This window comes from Rhipicephalus sanguineus, chromosome 8 (genome assembly GCF_013339695.2).
Source record: "Rhipicephalus sanguineus isolate Rsan-2018 chromosome 8, BIME_Rsan_1.4, whole genome shotgun sequence".
Classification (NCBI taxonomy): domain Eukaryota; kingdom Metazoa; phylum Arthropoda; class Arachnida; order Ixodida; family Ixodidae; genus Rhipicephalus; species Rhipicephalus sanguineus.
The window spans coordinates 119,746,149-119,765,781 of NC_051183.1; the positions used below are offsets into that span (position 1 = coordinate 119,746,149).

The following is a 19,633-nucleotide window of genomic DNA, read 5'->3' on the forward strand; positions in this document are numbered from 1 at the left end:
ACCTGAAAAGCCTCCATGCTGGATACAGTCTTATATTAGAATTTGGCTGCCTATACAAACAGCTTCGCTTGTGACCTCCGGAGTAAAAATTGAGGAAAAGAAATAAAAGCAACTTTCATTTTTATTCTTTAAGCAATAGTCTTCAAGAGAAAGCAGATGCTTCCAAGGGTGCCGTTTAAATGTCTCCGAAAAAGTGCTCACCAATCAAGGTGCAGGTTCAACTAAAATAATATGGTTGATTCCTCCGTCATAGATTCGAATCGGTATAACACGAAAGTAAAACGTGTCGCTACAGATGTTGTTGGATGTTTACTGTACGTCAGGGTGTCGGAACGGAACGAAAACCGAAAACGAAAAACGAAAAAAACGATATTTTTGACCGGAACAAAAACGTAACCAAAACTTTACCTATTCGTTCCGGAGTGAAACCGAAATTTTTGTAGCGTTAGCTACACTTGCCTAGCCAGAGGAGGTTTCGCGGGGGTCATCATGAGCCGTGCTGCGCATGCGCGCAAGACTCGCCGCTGCTGCTCTGCGCATTCGAGAGGAGTGACGTCGTAGCCATGGCGCGCGCAGCTATTAGATGCGAAGTATCTTAAGGCGGAGCTCATTCCGGTGGTGGTGTGCGGCGTGACCACCCTTACTGCGCTTGCGCATACCCTCTCCACACACCTCCTCTCCACTCCCCCTCACCATTCCCCCGGTCATCAGGTGCGCGAGCATCCTGACGCACGGGTCGCCTCCGGACACCCCCCTCCTCCCATCCCAGCCACTGGTTTCACTCGCCGCGAGCGCGCGCTTCTTCTTGCCCTGAGGACCGGTTCTGTGTGGCCCGTGGAACGCAGGCATCGTCTTCGCGGCGCCGCTGCACCGAACTGCACCGATTGCGGCGCGATCGAAACCCTGTGCCACCTATTGTTTGACTGTCCGTCTCTCAACACTGCGCGGAAGCGGCTCGCCATGAAGTACCGCCTCGTCGGACTGCCGTGTGCGACCCTACAGGACTTGCTCCATCCCACCGGCCACGTACACCGTCGCCGATCAGCCCTTGCGGCCCTACTAGCTTTTCTCGAGGATGCCGGCCTAGTCGAACGAATTTTCTAGCCGCTCACCACGGTGACTCGGACGCCCGTTCTCCTGCCCCCCACCCCCTCACTGTTTTTTTTTTCACCCATACCTTTCTTTTTCTTCTTTTACCATACTCTTTTCACTCTCACTGTCCCTTTAATCCCCAATCCCCCGTGAGTGTATCGGTTGAGGTGTCCTCACTTGAGAGACAGTTATCGTGCACTCCACACCCAATTTCCATTTTCATTTCCTTCTTCCTTTTAAGAATCACCTCCCCCCCCCTACCCTCTCCCATTTCCCCTCTCCACTCACCTTCTCCCATTCCCCTCTCCACTCACCCCTCCCCTTCCCCTCTCCACTGTCCCTCTCCCCTCCCCTCTCCACTTCTCCTCTCCCCTCCCCCTTTCTACTCTTCCTCTGAAACGCGGGCTAGACATGCCGAAATTCTCTCCTGCGCAACGCCACGATGTACTCGAGCGCATGCGCGTCCCCTCCCATTCTCTCTCCTCTCCTATGCTACCCCCTCTCGCCCGCCTGTCGACCGCGTTCCCCGCTCGCCCTGTGAGAATTAACGGCCAGGCTAGATGGAAGATACGACGCGCGTAGCGTCGCTCTTCGCGTTCCACGACGCGAGCTCGGTAGCATGCCCAACGAACGCCAACGGAACGCGATCGTGCAAGTGCTCCGGCTTCGCATCGCCTCATGGTCCCCATGGAGATGGTGTATTCGCCTTCGCTGTGCAGTCGCCGTCTGACAGTGCGCTGGTGCCGCTTGATAGCGCCTCTGACTGGCGTTTGCAGGTGGGTAACGCCATGGAGAAGGAGAGCGCAAATGCTGCTCAACGGCGCAGAAGAGCCGAGAAGCTTATGTCATCGGATCCCGAAGTAGTTGCCTAGCAATTAGCGCTTCAGCGTAAGAAGAATGAACAGAGGAACGCTAAACGTGCTGCGGAAAGCTAAACGTGCTGCGGAAATCTGGAAAGCTCAGAATAATCAGCTGAACCTTTGCTAACGCTACGTATATCCTGGCATAGCCGAGCTAAGCCACTGCAAATTTTTTTCAATCGTTTTTCGGTTCACGAGAAAACTTGGCAATCCGGAAAAACTCAGCTCATGCAACGTGAGACCTCAGGTAGGAATTCCAAAGCAAATATATGTTGAAATTGTGCGAAAAACGAAAACAGTGGCAACAAGAGATGTTTATAATAACGCAAGTTGACTTTCGCGCGCCTGTCACGCAGGCCAAAGTGGAGAGGGCATTGTCGGCGCTGAAGTTTGTTACAGCGAAAGCTGTTATGAGATCACAACAGCTCACTTTGACACCATAGTTGTCCGCCGCCGCCGGTGTCCGTGACCGCTATCACGTGATATAAGAAAACATAAATGGGAAACAAATTTCTAGGATCGGATGGGACTTTAACCCGCGCCCTCTGTGTGGCAGTCGGGTCTTCCACCAGAGTGCCACGCTGGTGCTTGTAGCTCCTTCACAAAAACACTTTTTACAGGCGTCATGTTGGGCAAGGAATCGCGTTAACATATGTAATATAGCGTGGCAGAAGAGGAAAATAACATCCAGTCATCAGACAATGCTAATAGCGCAAAGAATGTGTCCTTTAATGCAGGGCTTAAAGTAAAGGGGGGAGGCCTTCCATTTCTTAAGGAGGGGCTATATGTATGTGTGTATGCATGTATATAGGTCGCCGCCCTCTAAGCGCCCCCCCCCCCTCTAATGAAGGGAGACTTTAAGCCCTGCTGTAATGTTTCCCACAAGTGTGGCGGAGTTGCCCCACCAGAATTGGAATGACTCCGGAATCATTCCACATTTTCCCGAGCCCGGAATGGAATGGGGACAATGCTTGGAGGAATGGAATAAAAATGGAATTAAGCGCCTTCTGCACGGAATGGAATAGGGATAGAATCACGTCTTTTTCCGAAAATAGAGCACGTGTTCGTCTGCGTCCTGTTTTTCAAACTTCAAACATTAGGAAGTCAGAGCCTGGAAATTAACAATAAAGCAGTATTTTTAAAATGGCTTGGCGAAATACAAGCGCAGCACATTTTTAAGCAACACACCTGCTATAAACCGAGGCATAAGTTAGTGTACAAACAAATGCACTATCCCAGCAGATACAGAAGGGAGAAAACAAATTATATCTGCGCGTTGGTTCCCAATGATACCCCCACACGAAAGTGGCGTATGCTCTATGCACAGCCTGATCTTTATCTCACGAGCAGTTTAGTACCTGACACAGGTAAATAAATTTTGCGACAAGGAAGACATTGCGTACCTGCGCACAGGTGAACACAGAAAGTTCTCCTCACCCCATCCATGCTGGCGAGGCGCGCTCGACAAGAGTGAGTGCTGACGAGCAGTGCGGCCGAGCGTTCCGTATTCGATACAAAAGCACAAGATGCCCGAGTGGTGCACTGTTGCAATTAATACCAGCAGATCTAGAGGGTTTTCTTCCCAATTAATCAAATCTTAGTTTTCTCCATATTCCCGATCGCTCCAGACGCGTGGCAAAACTGCTTAGCCTTCTTGAATACTAGTTTTGTAATAACGTAGTTCAGCGCAAAAAACAGGCAACAGACGAGCGAGAGGACAAGGACACAGCGCATTCTTCCAACTAAAGTTTATTGGATTGCGACGCATGTATATATACACACAGGGAAAGCAAGAAAAGATTGTGACATGCGTCGCAATCCAATAAACTTTAGTTGGAAGAATGCGCTGTGTCCTTGTCCTCTCGCTCGTCTGTTGCCTGTTTTTTGCGCTGAACTACGTTATGACTGACTCGTTCCAACTCGCCCAACAAGCAACGTTGCTTAGTTTTGTAAACAAAAAATACGCTATGTCGTCATTTTATCATGAGCACATTTAAGCTTAAACAATATTAAAACATCACCATTCGTTCAAACACGCTAACCACCCAAATACTATAGGTAGCGCGAGAAATGCCCCTATGGAAATTAGTAGGGTAGTTGTACTGCACGAGATAGCTCACGAAGCTACTATCCCTCGACCTTGGTAACGTGCTTTGCGTATTTTGCAGTTCTTAATGCATCTGATGACATCAACTTATGGGGCGTTCATTCTTAACTCGATAAAACTATCAAGATGCCTTTCCTACGTTGAAGAATTGCAGGCATGGAATTGAGCTGCCCGGCCATTCCCGGTGTCCGAATGGGCTAAGTTTTTTCATTCCGAGGAATTGAAAGGAATCGAATTGCGGCAAGTTCTGATTCCCCGGAATGGAATTGGAGTGGAAGGGAGGCGCCCATTCCGCAACACTGCTTGCCACCCACTGCAAAGTGCCCAGCCATAATACTTCTTCATGTTCAGCCACAGCACAAAGTGCACATAATGCCTTACAGATGTGTAGCGGGTACCACGATTCCCCGAAGAATGACGAAAAATGGCATAGTGGAAACTCCGCTACTTCAGAAAAATTATGATGATTTACGGCGTAGTGGGTACCTTGCATGTGTACTTGTATTAGTTGCCACAAGAGACTCTACATGGGCTCTACATAAGCCCGCTCTTCCAGTTTTCGCTGTGACTGTGCTACGTATTCCGCACAGGCATGGCTATCTTTCTATCAGAACAGCGGTCTCGCACATCAGAGAGTACACTGAATGACGTGCTGCTTCTGAGATCGTGCTCACTCCCTTGACACAAAGCGTTGAACCCACTAAAAAAATTCGTGTTTGTCTTTTGAGAAAATAAATACTATGACTTTTAAAGTAGAACTGGTTTGTGCTAGTTTGTATGAATTCGTGGTACAGTTACTTCCACACCTCTGAAGAACGTGTTTTACCTTTGTCCCCCTTACTTAAGAGGAGGGCAAGTAACTACATCTACATCACAAACCCAATGTTCTTTATGATTACCTTTACTTGGAAATTTTTCATACAAAAGAAACCGTTACGAACCGTTACGGAACGTTTTTTTCGGTCTGGAACAGAAACGGAACTTTTTTGCGATGGAACGAAACTAAAACCGAAACGAAAAACATTTCGTTCCGACACCCTGCTTTACGTTGATATAAAACAGCCTGCACAATGTCTCTTGGTGTATGGCAGCTATAGCCCCGTTTAACCGAGATGCACCCAATTGACTCTTGGTGGCACATTTCCATCCCGGCTACTAACGTCCATGATTAACGGTTAGACAAAGCTTTGTGGTAGCTGTAGCTGTTAACGGTGAGCACGTTACGAAGCGTAGTGGTGTGACAGCCAGAAGAGCGTCGACTAATGTCCGCGGCATGCTAAATAGTAAACAGAACACCACGGTCGGACTAGAAGGAAACGCAACGCTTGTCATGTCTCCCCTCTAGCCCGGCTAGCCCCGCCGCGATTTTTGTCAAGCCGAGCGTAAGCGAAGAACACGGTGTAGAGAGCGTCGCAGATACCTTTGTAATATGAATGTGTGCTATGAGCGAGGCCGATGCTAGAGCGTACTGGAATATTTTGTGTGGCGCAACCGAAGCCGGCGCCCCTTGCAAAGCGGTGTCCCCTCTTTTCAAGAAAGTAACGGCGGCGCTGGTGGCGCATAATCTTGAACACAGCCGGGCACACGACACGTGTAAAAACTGAAGGAACGCGCGCGTCTCCCGTCTCGCCCGGCCACGCCGAGGAAAGTTGGCATGCTACGACTCGCTGGCGTTCGCGTCTGCGAGTTGCACCGCGCATCAGTGACCTAATTGCAAAAAAAAAACGAGAGCCGCGTTTAAATCACTGCTACGCGCCCGGGTGCAAGACTGTGTACGCCCGCATGAACCAAGGCCGCAAGATATCCCTTTTTAAAGCTCCAAATTAGTGTGTCTCGATGTGCAGAGAAAGCGCGCATCAATGCAGCCTACTCCCAATAATAAAGAGCGATAACTTGCGTGGGAAAGAAATTTGTGCCTACTTGACAAGCCTCTCGGTGCCGATTGCGCTGTGTGTGAAATATCAGTTTGAGCCTCACTTCATCGAAAGAGACTTCGTGCATGTAATTAACAAAGCGTAAGTTCGAGTGCCGAGAGAAAAGCCGTCTGTTCGACCTGACGCGGTGCCGACAATTTTACCGAATGCACCGTCATATCTCGCCAAGGAAACACTGGCACCGCGGCCTCCGACAAAACGGTGTCAGCTTGCGTCTGACGATCAAAGTGAAAAGAAACGATGTCGCCCGACGAATGTTCGTCAGTCCCTACTGCGAAAGAAGGCGGTGAAATGGGGGTGCGGTCGAGGGCGTTGCTTCTGAGCAAGGCGCCTCCGTTGACGACCTGCACAAGCTCGCCGTTCCATTGACGTCATGGGCAGTGCGTGAATTCCCTAAGCTTAACGGTGTATACGTTGCGTGCAAGTTGAAGCAATGGATGGATGATAGATAAATGAACTTTATTTCGGTACCTCGGAACGCGCCCTAGCACGTTGCGGGCGGCTCCTACGTCGGAACAGAAAGACCAAGTCTCTCCGCTGCGTCGCGGTCCCATTGGACTGCCAATGCTTAGAGCAAATTTCAAGAAACGGCAGGTCAGCAACAGCGTTTCTAGAACTACATTATTGTAGCGATTCAGCACAGCACGAAAAGTTACAATCACTTCGCGCATCGTACAAAAAAGAAAAAAGGAAAGAAAAAGAAAATTTTAAAAACTCGAGTTTGCCAGGTGCTCTCACGGCGCATTTTAGTTGTAGCCGGCACGTTAGTGTAGTGCAGTTGCGATGGAGCGTCCATTTCTACGTTCTTTTTGTTCTATCTCGTCGCCTCTGAAACGCACCGGCAAGCAGCCGCCTGCGAGTACGGGGGACGCTTTCAAGAGTAGTCGACTGCAGCGCCGCCGCTATTTTCTGCATAAAATGGGCCGCTCCACGGCAGCCGATTGCGCCACTCAAAATATCCTCCACTCTTAAACAAAAAGGCTCTTGAATACGGAAAAACCTGTAGGTAAAATGCTGCCGACCACTTTTCGTATTCCGAACACGTGAGACCTGTGATTAGCCATGGCACGTAAAGCCCGTTCATGTTATTATGAAGCGCTCCGCAATGAAGAAATGAAGCAACAGCTGCCACGGAACGAGAGCTGTTACGTGGACCATTTCTCACACATTATTCGTGATGCCAATACTAAATGGACGTAAAAAACTAATGTCTTTTCTGTTACGTGGACCATTTTTCACACATTATTCGTAATGCCAGTACTAAATGGACGTAAACAAATAATGTGTTTTCTGTAAGTTCAACATTAGGCATACGTAAAAAACAAATGTATCTTCGGCAGATACGGGGGTAGTCAAAATTTCGCAGACCGCTATCCCACGTAATCCTATGGCAGCATGGCCTGGGAATTTTTGACCACCCCTGTACATGTAAAAAACAAGCGCGAAGAATATATGAAGTGAATTCGCTTGCCTAAAAACCGACAAGGTCAAGTTTTATCACTGAAATCAAACTTTATTGTCCTAGAAATATAAAACAAAATACATCACAGTCGTTCGACATATTGTGTAAATAAAAATTGTCAGAGAAGCTTTATTTCATTTAATTATCTTTACATCTGGAATTTATAACACCCATGGAAAAAATATCAAAACTTCTTAACACCCATGGTACCTGTATGATTTCCACCATGCAACAGTATTGCGCAGATTTGTTCACTGAAAAAGAAAAGAAAAAGATATCGTGTTAGTACAATCACATCACACCAGGCAAGTACAACAGCAAAATAGTGCGAGCTCATTTAGCAGTTTTATGAGTACATTACGCTGCCATTATATAGTGCAAATGTATGGAAAATAATACATGAAACCTCAATCTGCAGCTAAAGTGTAGAACTTCACACGAAAATTTGGCAGATTCCACACATTGTGGGAACCGATGTAATGCAAAGCAGTCAGCAAGGAGCTGCATAGACCGCATTCTTTGTTTTCGAGGCAAATGAAGGCATTCATGTTCCTCCTGTAATTATTGTTCGTCATAGTCATTCCACGCCATAATAATTTTGGTACATATCTATTTAACGAAACGACTGCAAGCGTCCCAAGACTGTGGAATGTGAATCAAACCGTACATGACATACATGTTATGATTTGTATCTTACGCCCTTGTCACTTTCTTAGTTGCTCATTAAGGCGTCTTCCTCTCTGCCCTATATATTTTCTTCCACACAAGAGTGGGATTGAATAGATGAAGCCTTCAATACAGTTTACAAATAGGTTTACATGCTTTATGGAACACAACTGAGGCTGCTGCCTTCCTGTTTCGTTTACTTTGTAATGTCTATTCACCTTGGTTTGGTTTGGTCGTCTATTCAATCCCACTGTCCTGTTTAGGAAAATATATAGGGCAAACAGGAAGATGCCTTAATGAATGACTAACAGAGCATAACTACAACATAAACAGTGTGATTAGTGGCCATCTAGGCCTCCACTGCAGGGATTGTGGCTGCAAACTAACCTTTTCAGAAACAGTTATAGCAAAAAAAAACAAAGATCATACAACCAGAGAAATAATTGAAGCTGCAGAAACAGAACGTATAGAAACTAACTGTGTCAGCATGCTATCTCTGATGCTTTCACACACAAAAAAAATATTTTTTAACAGTCGGTGATATGTACAGCACGTGTGGTGCTCAGCGGTGATGCATGTTGACTAGAGATAGGGGCACCAACCATGTTACTTCATTTTGAAAATTCCCTATTTTTTGACTGTCATGGTATATATGTGCCCACACGTCGAAAAATAAGATCAGTTGTAAGCCAGCACTGTTGTGCCTTCTTCGTCTTGTGTCTTGTCATAATTTTGCACCGTTTTTTCCCCCGTTATGTCTGAATGGCAATCCCATGGAAGCACCACAGCAACAATCCAACATGCTCTTTTTTTTGCATCTCAACACCACTTTGTAATGATGTAATCAACTCTCACTCAAGTGGCTCCGCCCCCACCCCCCACGCTTGGCGCACTTGTATTTACTTGTTCACAAATGCCTGTCGACTGACTGTTCTCAGGCTGTAAACACTTGCTTTTTGAACTTCTGGTAATTCAAACAAAATTGGGGGGTCCCCGCGAGTTTGAATTATCGAGAGCCTTCTGCATATTGTTAGTTCTGCAGTATTGCTATTGAGGACGTAAGCGGTTGGAATGCGAGCTACATGACCAGTGAAAGACACATGTTTTGTTTCCAATCAGAACTGAAGGTCAGTTTGTAGGGATTGCAGGCCAGTGTGATTGGTAATGTTACGGTAAATCACACAGTCATCAGCGAAGTGTTGAACACTAGATTTTACACAGGCAGGTACATCATTAATGCAGATTAGAAAAAGCAGAGGACTGAGCACACTTCCTTGGGATACACCACATGCTATATAAGCAGAATGAGAGTTAGAATTATAACATAGGTGAACAAAGTTCTGGAAGAAAGAAAGTCTTTAATCTAGATGACCACATTAGGATGAATGTTAAGCTGTGTTAGTAAATTCGATGGTGAAGAACCTAATCAAGAGCCTTAGAAAAATCTGGAAATACTGCGTCAGCCTGGGCGCCCACCTCAAGCAACAAATGTAAGTGGTTAAGAAGGCCAGCAGGTTGAGTGTCACATGAAAAACCCTTACAAAAGCTGTGCTGATATTTGAAAATAATGTTATGATCTTCGACGTAGTTAATTACTTGGCTGTGACCGACATTCTTGAGCAGTTTGCAAAATGTGCTTGTTAATGAAATGGCTCGATAGTGAAGTGGGGAGGAATGTTCACCTGACTTGAATATAGGCATTACCCTGACTAAATGCCAGTCATAAGGAATTTGATAATGATGGCGAAAACACAGGACAAGACAGAACAAATGCTTTGTGATGTACTTTTAAGCAAATTATTGTTAAAGCCGAGGTGATGCAAACTACTAGTAATTTTAAAGTTGTTTAGCAAAGCTAAAATCCGCTTCATCAGGAACTATTTCAGGGGTGCAAATGTCATGAAATGTATTCAATTCAAGAAATAAGCTTACATCTTGATTGCCAAAAACTAATTAGAATGAGTCATTAAAATCTGAGCACAATCCCATACATCAGTGATGACACTGCTATTATCTCTAAGCAAGATGGCAAGGTGAAAGCTAAGGTTTACAATGTGCCAGAATTTACGAGGGTTGTTGGTTGACAGAGAGGACATGTCACAACTAAAAAAGTGATGCTGAGTGTACTTTAGGAGAGACTCTTTGCCACATTTATACTTTTCCCACTCGTTTAAAAGACTGCTTTTTACTGTCTGCTGGTAATATCACTTTTTCTAGGTATTCATCCGCCGCAACTTCTGATTAAACCATGGTGTGCTGCTGCTACATCTATTGGACATGAGAGGCATGAATTCATGGCTAAGTTTAGAGAGATTATTTTAAAACAAATTCCAATTCTGCTCGACAGTGTGCAAGGAATAATGAACTTAATAATAATAATAATAATCTGGGGTTTAACGTATAATGAACTTAGCAGAGAAACAATCCAATTCAGTTAATTATGTCAGCTCTGCTGCAACACCTGATTTGTTTAGCAGCAATTTCCTTTTTCGTTAAATGAACCGATAATGCATCCTGTTATTACGTCATGATCCGAAATGCCTTCTAAATTAATTATGTCTGAACAAACATCAGGATTATTTGTTACTACAAGGTCAATAATGTTGGCGGTGCTTGATGTGTGACATGTGAGATTAGTGATAGGTTGCGATAGTAAAAAATCAAGACACGACTAAAGAAACATATGAGCTTCGCTCTCACTTAATTGCTGTGAAGGATTGAGTGAACCAGTATATATTAGGGAAAGTAAAATCTCTGAATATGACAGAATATGAACACAGTAGAGTTAGGGAAATGTGTACATATTTCACACAGAAGTCGATGAAATTCTAAAAAAAAATAATTCACACTAGGAGGACTGTAGATAACACCAATAATTGCATCAATTGAACAGAATTTTAAAGAAACACACACATTAAAGAAATGAACTAATAATTAACGGCATCGACAAGTCATCATTTATCACCAAGATTACGCCACCTCCTCTGCAATTTGATCTATCCCATCGAAATATATTGTAATGTGTTTTGCTGACAAACACCAAGTTCTTCAGAACAACATCAGTGAGCCATGCTATTAATGATGTGCAACATGAGTCAATTAGCAAAATATTTTGGTACTCTTTGACATGGCACGTCTGATGTCAGTGCACAAGAAAAAAGGGATTTATCGGTTTTAGTGATTGAGGATTTTGAGTGATGTGAAACTGAGGTCTGACCCGAGATCAGAATAGAAGAACGTCTATCTTCCGTGGAGTGTTGAGAGAGACAAACAATGTGACCAGCCTCATTGTCCCACATATAGGCATTGTCCCACACATTGTTATTGTAATGCTTATTAAAGGTAAGGCAAATGCAGCCACCGTCTCTCCTTACTGATTTTGTGTAGTGCCTAAGTGACAGAGTTTATACCCGTGTCACATGGGCATTTGAAAGAGCTTCCAACCGGTAGTCTACCGACTCAGTGGTCAAGCATGAGATGCTACACGGGATGTTTCAAAGGCCGTCGAGTCAATAGTCTATCGAGCCAGCGAAGCACACCACAACTCTATTGAAATTTCGATAAGCATTCAGTGGCGCAAGCGGAAACAGCGCAAACACGCCCTCTCGTTCACAGTGTGCTCGTACTCTCGATTAGAAACAATAAATCTAACCAGTTGTACGTGTGAGCGTTATTTAATCAAATGTGCGAACTGCACATATTTTCAACAGCAACGTGCTTGTCTTCATCATGTCGTCTTGCCGTGTATCGTTCACCACAGTTTCGGTGCTCAACAACCTAAAAAATTAAATATGTATTCATAACTACGAATAAACAATTTATTAAAATGTTTAAACAAAAACAACAGACATATCTGTGCTTTTAAGCAGATTTTATTATTTAACTGTCGAAGACATGAATACGAAATAAATATCCACAGCGCCATGCAATCTTTGAGAGAAACAGCCCTTCAAAACTGCTGTGTAGAAGCGCGACAACTCCATCGAGTGAATAGAGTTGTGGTGTTTCGATGGCCATCGAATGAACGGCCGTTCAAAAGTGCCTGTGTGCACAAGTATTAGTCTGGACGGCCTCGGAATAATCATGAGAGGCGCCGAAGCTTGTGTTCTTGAGCTTGAAGCTGTTGCTCCTCACAGATTCAACTTATTTATCGTTGTACAAGTTGGCAATGATAGGCCTTATCTTACTAGTTGAAAAGTGGCCCAAACAATGCACTCTCAGAATCGAAAGTATAGTCGCTGTTTATTCGAACACCTTCGCGGCACCGCAAATCGTCCCACTGGAGTAATGCAGACTCTCAACTGAAAATTTGGATGCTCCACTGTGCGCTGTTTGATTTTTCGGACTCCTGCTGGCTGTTTGGGTACGCCGTCAAACGCAATGACAAGATGTCAGCAATGTTTACAGTACTTTTACTATGCTGCCAGCACTCGAGGTTTGCATTGGCTACGGCTGGAGGTCGTGCCAGCGTCAAAATCCAGGCAGAAATTGCATTTGCCGATGTCGAAGGCTCTGTTTGTTGGCTATGTGTAATGGTTGCCTTTTGGTTTTAGCCAGTCAAGTATTCACTGAATGGCTACAACGGCCAAACCGCACGCCAAGCCACGCTCGGTGTCAGCTCGGTTGGCACTGGCTCGGTGTGTGTGGCCACGGCTGTGGTGTGGCGTTTCATGGTTTGATCAATTTGATGTCTGAAGTGAATGACAACACTCACAAGACGGACAAAGAGAGAATGACGGCACGAGCACTGCAACACCAACTAGCCCAACATCGTTCCCTTTTGGCATTTAGGGTTTGCGTTTTCTGTTGTTTCTGCGGCTAGGCCTCATCTGCGTCTCACTCTCTCATTTGTTGCTTGGTGTGTGAGGCCTGATCTGCTGGGATGGCTCTGACGCCACCCGTTTATCTGCGTGGTCAGGGCTAATGAATAAACGTGGCAACTGTAAGACACTGCTGATGGTGCAAAAAAGCAGCGATTATTCATCAGGTGGAAGGTGGCCAACCTCACTCCGAAGTTGCTTGGAAGTTTTCACCGAGCTGGACAATGATGAGATGACGCGTCGGGTTCTCGAACCAGCGCAGGTGGACAGTGACTCCGATGATGACGCGCCGCCCTCACCATAGCAATCAAATGCGAATTTAACGCAGCGCTAGTGACAGCCTACAGCGATGGCCAAATAATGGCTGAAATACAAGCTGAATTGTTTGCGAGTGTGTGTGTGTGTGTACAGACGTACATTGACAAGTTTTTTCCAGCCACTGGGCTAATAAGGGTGTTTTTTTTCTCTAGCAAATCCTTTTTTTTCGTCTAACTTTTTGGTGATTCCCAACGAGTCCGAATGAATGGTTGGCTACTGTACGACACTAAGCCTAGTGGAACAAAATTCACTCACGAGTTGCCCTAAAGACATGCAAATTTCATTGTCCCTATCTGGAACACCATAAAAAATAACATCAGATGTCTTCTTACACATTAGATGTTTCTAAATTAGGCGTTAATAATGGCTGTGCAGACGGCACTGATGCGATTTTCGATTCTAATTCAGCAACATGTTGTGTCCAAGTCATTTTCCAGGGTAATACGAATGTTAAGGAACCTATTCAATGATTCCAGGACTGTATTGCAGCTAGTTTACAAATGTGGGACAGAAAAAGTCAAATTGTTTAATTTGTCCATCTGTGCCTCAGTCCTAGGCTTAGGGTTTGATTCAACGTCGCTACTGAGAAGTAGGAGAAGTCAAAGGTACATCAAGGTATTTGGTAATTTGTATCTAGTAATGATGTACAAAGAGTACCAGCACTTTCTCCTGACCATGGGAGCCTCTTCTGTATAACCTTCACGTTGTAACCATGCTATGCAAAGCAAATGTTTAATTTGAAAAAATAAAAAGGCAGCACGAGCACATTTCAAACAATTCAATAGCAACAACACCACAACAAGGGAAACATCGTCTTCATGGTACCGGTGTGTTTCCTACTGACCATAGGTCGGCAAAAAATGTGAAGCTCACTCAGACTCACTCATATAATATATTTTGCCCTTAGGGCTCACTCAGACTCAAACTCACCAAAATTTTCCTCAACCGGACTCACTCGCGCTCAGACTCACTATAATTTTTCTCAACCAAACTCATTCGGACTCAGACTTGCAAAATTTACTCTACAGACTCACTCGGACTCACGTCTCAATATGAGTCTGAGTGAGTCGACACATGAGTGAGTTTGCCGACCTATGGCACTAACCTGGAAGAACATCAACAATAAGCATGGCATCGTAACTGCAGTGCCAAGGCCCCATGCATCGAAGAAATAAGTGTGCTTATGAGCTGCTTGGTCACCTGACTGTTCCATCTTGCTGAATAGAGAACGCTGCACCATCCAGAATTGCGAGGGGGGATGAGGTGGAAATGATGATGCTTCATACTTTGCTGACGATGTGGTCACACAACAATTCCCTGCGACATCAGGACACCAAGGCGCTTGTGGCAAAACCAGTCGTAGTGGTGCCCGCGTGATGGGTGACAGTTGGCGCAAGAACAATAGAAGCAGCACCTAAAAGAACATCAATGGTGAGTGCGACATCGCAACTTCAGTGTTGTGGCCCATACACATGAATGTGATATGCCTGTCCAATATGTCATGAAACCCCTTCCCGTAGTCATGTGTGGCCATACCTGCACACCACGGCCTGTGGAATGTGGGTATGTGCCCCACATGATTCATGGTTTGTTAACCTAGGAAAGGCAAGAATGCACTTTGGTAATCTTAACGTGATAGCACTAAGGAGACCGCGGCACAGCAAATATGTTGCTGGTGTGAACGGCTTCTCAGAGAAAAAAAAATCCCAATGAAAGGAAACGATAAATACCAGTTTGGGATGGATTTGAACCCTGGTGGCGTGCACCTCATTTTGATAAACCTGATGTCTGTGCTTTTAACGTGAGTGCCGACATTGCGTCATAACATAAGCTACTCCTTAGACATCAGTGCACTCAACATGCCTGGTAAGTACTCGATATGCCGACAACTACTCAGTTTACACAAAGACGTCAATCAGCCTAGTAATGCTTGGCTCAAAGAGTAAAAAAATGCAGCATGGGCAGCTTCTCACTGACTGCTTCGCATAAAATCTATTCCCACAGAGCATGAAATTCGCTGTACTGTGTTTTGATTTAATCCATGCGAATGTTTAAAGAGCACCACTTTTCAACATTATTTTCGTGCCTTCTACTGCAATGTGAATAATAAGTATATCCCATGAAAACACCAGAAGTACTTTTAAAAATCCAGCATGTTTAGAACAAGTGTCTTAAGTAAAAAGTATGTAACCAAATAATGAAAGCAAGGGCATCTGGGCTTTAGAAATACTTCACTAGCCAACGTGAGCAGATCACTCGCACTGTCAGATTCATAACGAGTTCTCCCTGAAGAGAATAAGGGCTTTCCAATTTTGTACACAAAATGTGATCGCTATTGCAACCTGTCATGTAAACCACGTTACATTTAGTAATTATTAATGACAATTGGATGTCGGCTTGAAAGTGTGCAAGAAAAGCCGCTGTTGTGTGAAAGCAAATGCTTCTGCTGAAATAAACTGTCACGTTAAAAATCTGCCAAATTTGCCGAACACAAGACAATAGGAATGTACGAATAGCGAATTTTAGAACGCAATCGAATACTATTCGAATAGTAAGGCAACCATTTTCAAAACAGCTCTGAAATTTCATAACATTTAATTTTAAGAAATATTCACAAACGAAAGAACGTTACAATTACTTTTAACCGACGAAAACTACTACAATTATGTAAACTCAGGTAAGCGCGTATGCATCAGCAACTAGAGCATTCACGAGATTTTGTAGCTATGCAATGAAATACCGCAGTCACTACATTATTCAAGGTGCCACTTTGTCATCAGCCTTTTATTAAAACTGAAGTGTGGCATAAGAATCAAGCATTAATGAACTGAACATCACCTATGCAGCTAACCTTTTAGTGAAACACTTAAACTGGTTTTCACTTCATGGGCCTTGGCACCAAAGACAGCTAAATATCATGGTTGAATACTGCATCTGCAAGAGCAGACTACAGCAAGATAACACTTGTGTCTGTTGTCAGTCATGTAAACACGTACAAAAATTGCACTTCTGCATCTGAATGCAGCCGTATTCCCCACCATCTCATGACCAATCTCATGGTGATGATAGTGGGTTGGCGGCACGTTCACTTCTGTGACACTGCAGTTTTTAGCAAAAACGCCTTTATCCGATGATCAATAGTGTCGATAGACCGTTAAAAGCTGAAGCTGCATGTCCCTTGGTAATTCAATCGTAAAAATGACCCCTGGCAGTTGCAATGCATAGTTACTGCGGTGTTTTCCCGTCCATGCTGATTATTTGAAAATTATTCGAAAAATATTTGGTACTTCGAAAACACACCATTCGATTCGGCATGAAGATTGTGCGATTTGTTCTTCGAATTTTTTTAATATTCGCACACCCCTACAAGACAAGGTGGCTGCTTGCAAGCTCTCAACATCAATGCATGCAACAGCTTTTTGTAATAGTATGCATTATGTCACATTAGGATATTGAGACCATGCCAAAGACAGGCTTTCTTGACAGAGCACAATAGCAAAGGTCAGTGCACAGGTTTAACAACCTATTAAATATATATACTTAATAAACATGACACAAACGGGCATTCTATGTATAATAACTAAGATTATCGCCTAAGAACTATCCTGCAGTCACTCTACTTGTCACTCCCAAGTGACCCACAATCCATACTTAATACTAATCCATGTTAATTTAACTGACTCAATGCTTCATAACTCTTGTGTATTTGAGACAACCTGAAGATAAAGGCCCAATCAATGGTCACCAATGGAATGCATGACTGCTACAGGAGAAAAGAATGCGTTTCTTTTTAAATAAAATTTTGAAGTTCACGAACCTGAACAATTGATGGTGCCCCTCTCTACCATGCTGGCCTCATTTACCTCCTCAACAAACAATGTCTGCACTAGATAATTAGTTTGATTAATTTATATTAGATATATATTAGGAGCAAAGGTGTGCACTAGCTTACTAGTTGGAGCCAATCACTTGTCCAAAATCACTGACATCGTTTAAAATCATCCGTCAACTTATCTTCACACAGCTGTTGCCTAGATAGCAGGACAGCCCAGATGGTAGAACCAGTTCATCCACAAATGCAGTGGGGATGGGTATGGTTTGTAGGGTTTAATGTATCAAAGTGACTGAAGCTATGAGAGACGCCGTAGTGGAAGGGTTCAGATCATTTCGACCAGCTGGGGTCCTTTAATGTGCACTGACATCACAAAGTACATGAACCGCTAGCATTTAACCTTCATCAAATTGCGACCATCACAGCGGAATAGAACCCACGTCTTTCAGGTCAGCAGACAAGCGACAAAACCAATAGGGCACTGAGCCGGCTGGTAGTGATGGGGTACGATTCCCAGACTACAACTAAATTTCTTCAGCTAAGCTGCATGCAGTTCAGTGAATACACAACACTTTAATGACAAAGCCTGCCACGCAAACTGCATGTGTTACTGAACTGTAGTATGGCCACGTAAGCAAGATGGAGAAGGTCCATTATTACGCATAACCAACTCGGGTAAAAAATTGTCACACGAGATCCCGAACCGTAATATGGAAGTACTCATAGCCCACAATTAGCCTGATGCCATAAAAAAAAGCACTGCAATAATGACTGCCTTTTTTTGCTTGGTGAGGTAACAAAAAAAAAACAAGACGCGTGACCACAAAATACAGAGCCCACACATCTCTTGTGTGGGCATATGCATTTCCTTGTCCTGCTTTTTTTTGCAATGTACCTTTTTTATGTCAAGAACTGCACGTTAAAAGCAATTTTGGCATACCTTGCACAGCAGCGTCTGCCGGCGACACATCTTTTTCAACAATGAAGGCCCTTTGGCTCATGGGCACCTGAGCTACAACCTCTTGAAGTACTTCCAAGCTCCATCCGATCTAGAAGGAACACCTGTCGCAAAACAACACCACCATAAGCTCAAACAATGGCTACACAACTTACATTTCCTTTGTCTAGAAATAGGGTTAATCAAACAAACATTTCATCTTGCCACTGTAACAAAATGGGTTACTTGGGAGAGTTAGTGGAAACTCGAAGTTGGTGCACACCTTCAGACATCACACTACGGATAACTGCTGCCAGAGCCCCATAGTACAGCAGCCTGTGTGGTAGTACTCATTAAATGATCAAAGGTACCCACTTTCCTTCAAAAGTGGGAGCAGAGCTGCCTGTGCTATGAAAAGCATGTCTTCCTCACACCTGAATGCAAGAAGAAGCAACTATAGCCATCTGATTTTCTTTTATTGTTTTACATTTTAAAGCAACAATATTAACTTTTTTTTTCAAGTAGAACACAATACATATTGTATTGCTATTTGTAACCAAGTATCCACACAGGCTTCCCCTGTTATGGTTACCATATTCTCTTTCCAACCACACTTATGCTATGACTAGTTCTGCTAGTTAACCTGCCATTTTCTGCTTTATTCTATCTTTTTGTTGAACAAAGGGTAACTAGACACATATGGAAAACTATGAATGCATGTTAAACAAACAAGTCAATTGTAGCTAATAGATGCACACTTATTCAAGGCAGCCAAGCACCACATGGAGTGTGCTTTGACGATGGAATTATGTGTAAGAAAGTTGGAAGGCAAGATATTCTCAAGTGGTTTCACTTCAGAATATCGATGCGTTTTGAAACACATCATCATCTTAGAGCTGTTGCAGTGGTGAAACAAGCATGTCACCTTTCAGTACACATACTCATGTATTAAAGAAGCTGATTTGACACAACAAAAACTACTTCAGAGGCAGTGTGAGATGTAGACTTACCATACGGTTTCAATATGAACTAAAATAGTCAACATACTATATGTGGCAGGTCAGGCTATATTTGTGTCAACATCGGATTCGAAATTAAATGACCAGGCTATTTTCATTCAATTTTAATAGCGTGCTCTTCTCCATGTGTATATCATGGTGGAAAGCCATTTTTAGAATTTGTACTTGCAGCATGCTTACACATCAGGCATGCCTCAAGCAAGCAAACATAAAAACAAAAAAGATTTAAGAGTAACTATGAATGCAGACCATGCCTCAGTATGCGCACAACTGAGCCATTGTTACAGTGAGGGCATATAGTACGTTTCTTCACCTGTAATGTGCAAAGTTTATTCTTGACAACTGTGCATTGTGTTGTATGAAAGCTCCTTAAATTGCAACCATAGGCAGCAGTGGTTAGGCTTCCTTTTTTTTTTGCTTCTTGAAGCCAGGGGTTGGGTACAATGATGTTGCACTGTCATCCACTATGCTAAACAATTTGCAACGAAACATTACCCGAAGATGCTTTTTCACCTGAAAAGCCTCTTTATCAGGCTCGCCATCACAGTAGCACCAGAAAAATAGCTGCGCAGCATCAGCACACTAA

The 19,633-nt window shown here is 43.9% G+C and overlaps 1 long non-coding RNA gene across 1 annotated transcript; it reads right to left on the reverse strand.

Moving 5' to 3' along the window:
- Positions 1-7,521: 7,521 nt before the first annotated feature.
- LOC119402333 (uncharacterized) lies at positions 7,522-18,148 on the reverse strand. The gene is made up of 3 exons (XR_005185755.2): positions 18,032-18,148; positions 14,460-14,673; positions 7,522-7,709 (listed from the first exon to the last, which is right to left on the reverse strand). It is a non-coding gene; the product is annotated as an uncharacterized LOC119402333 (long non-coding RNA).
- Positions 18,149-19,633: the final 1,485 nt, after the last annotated feature.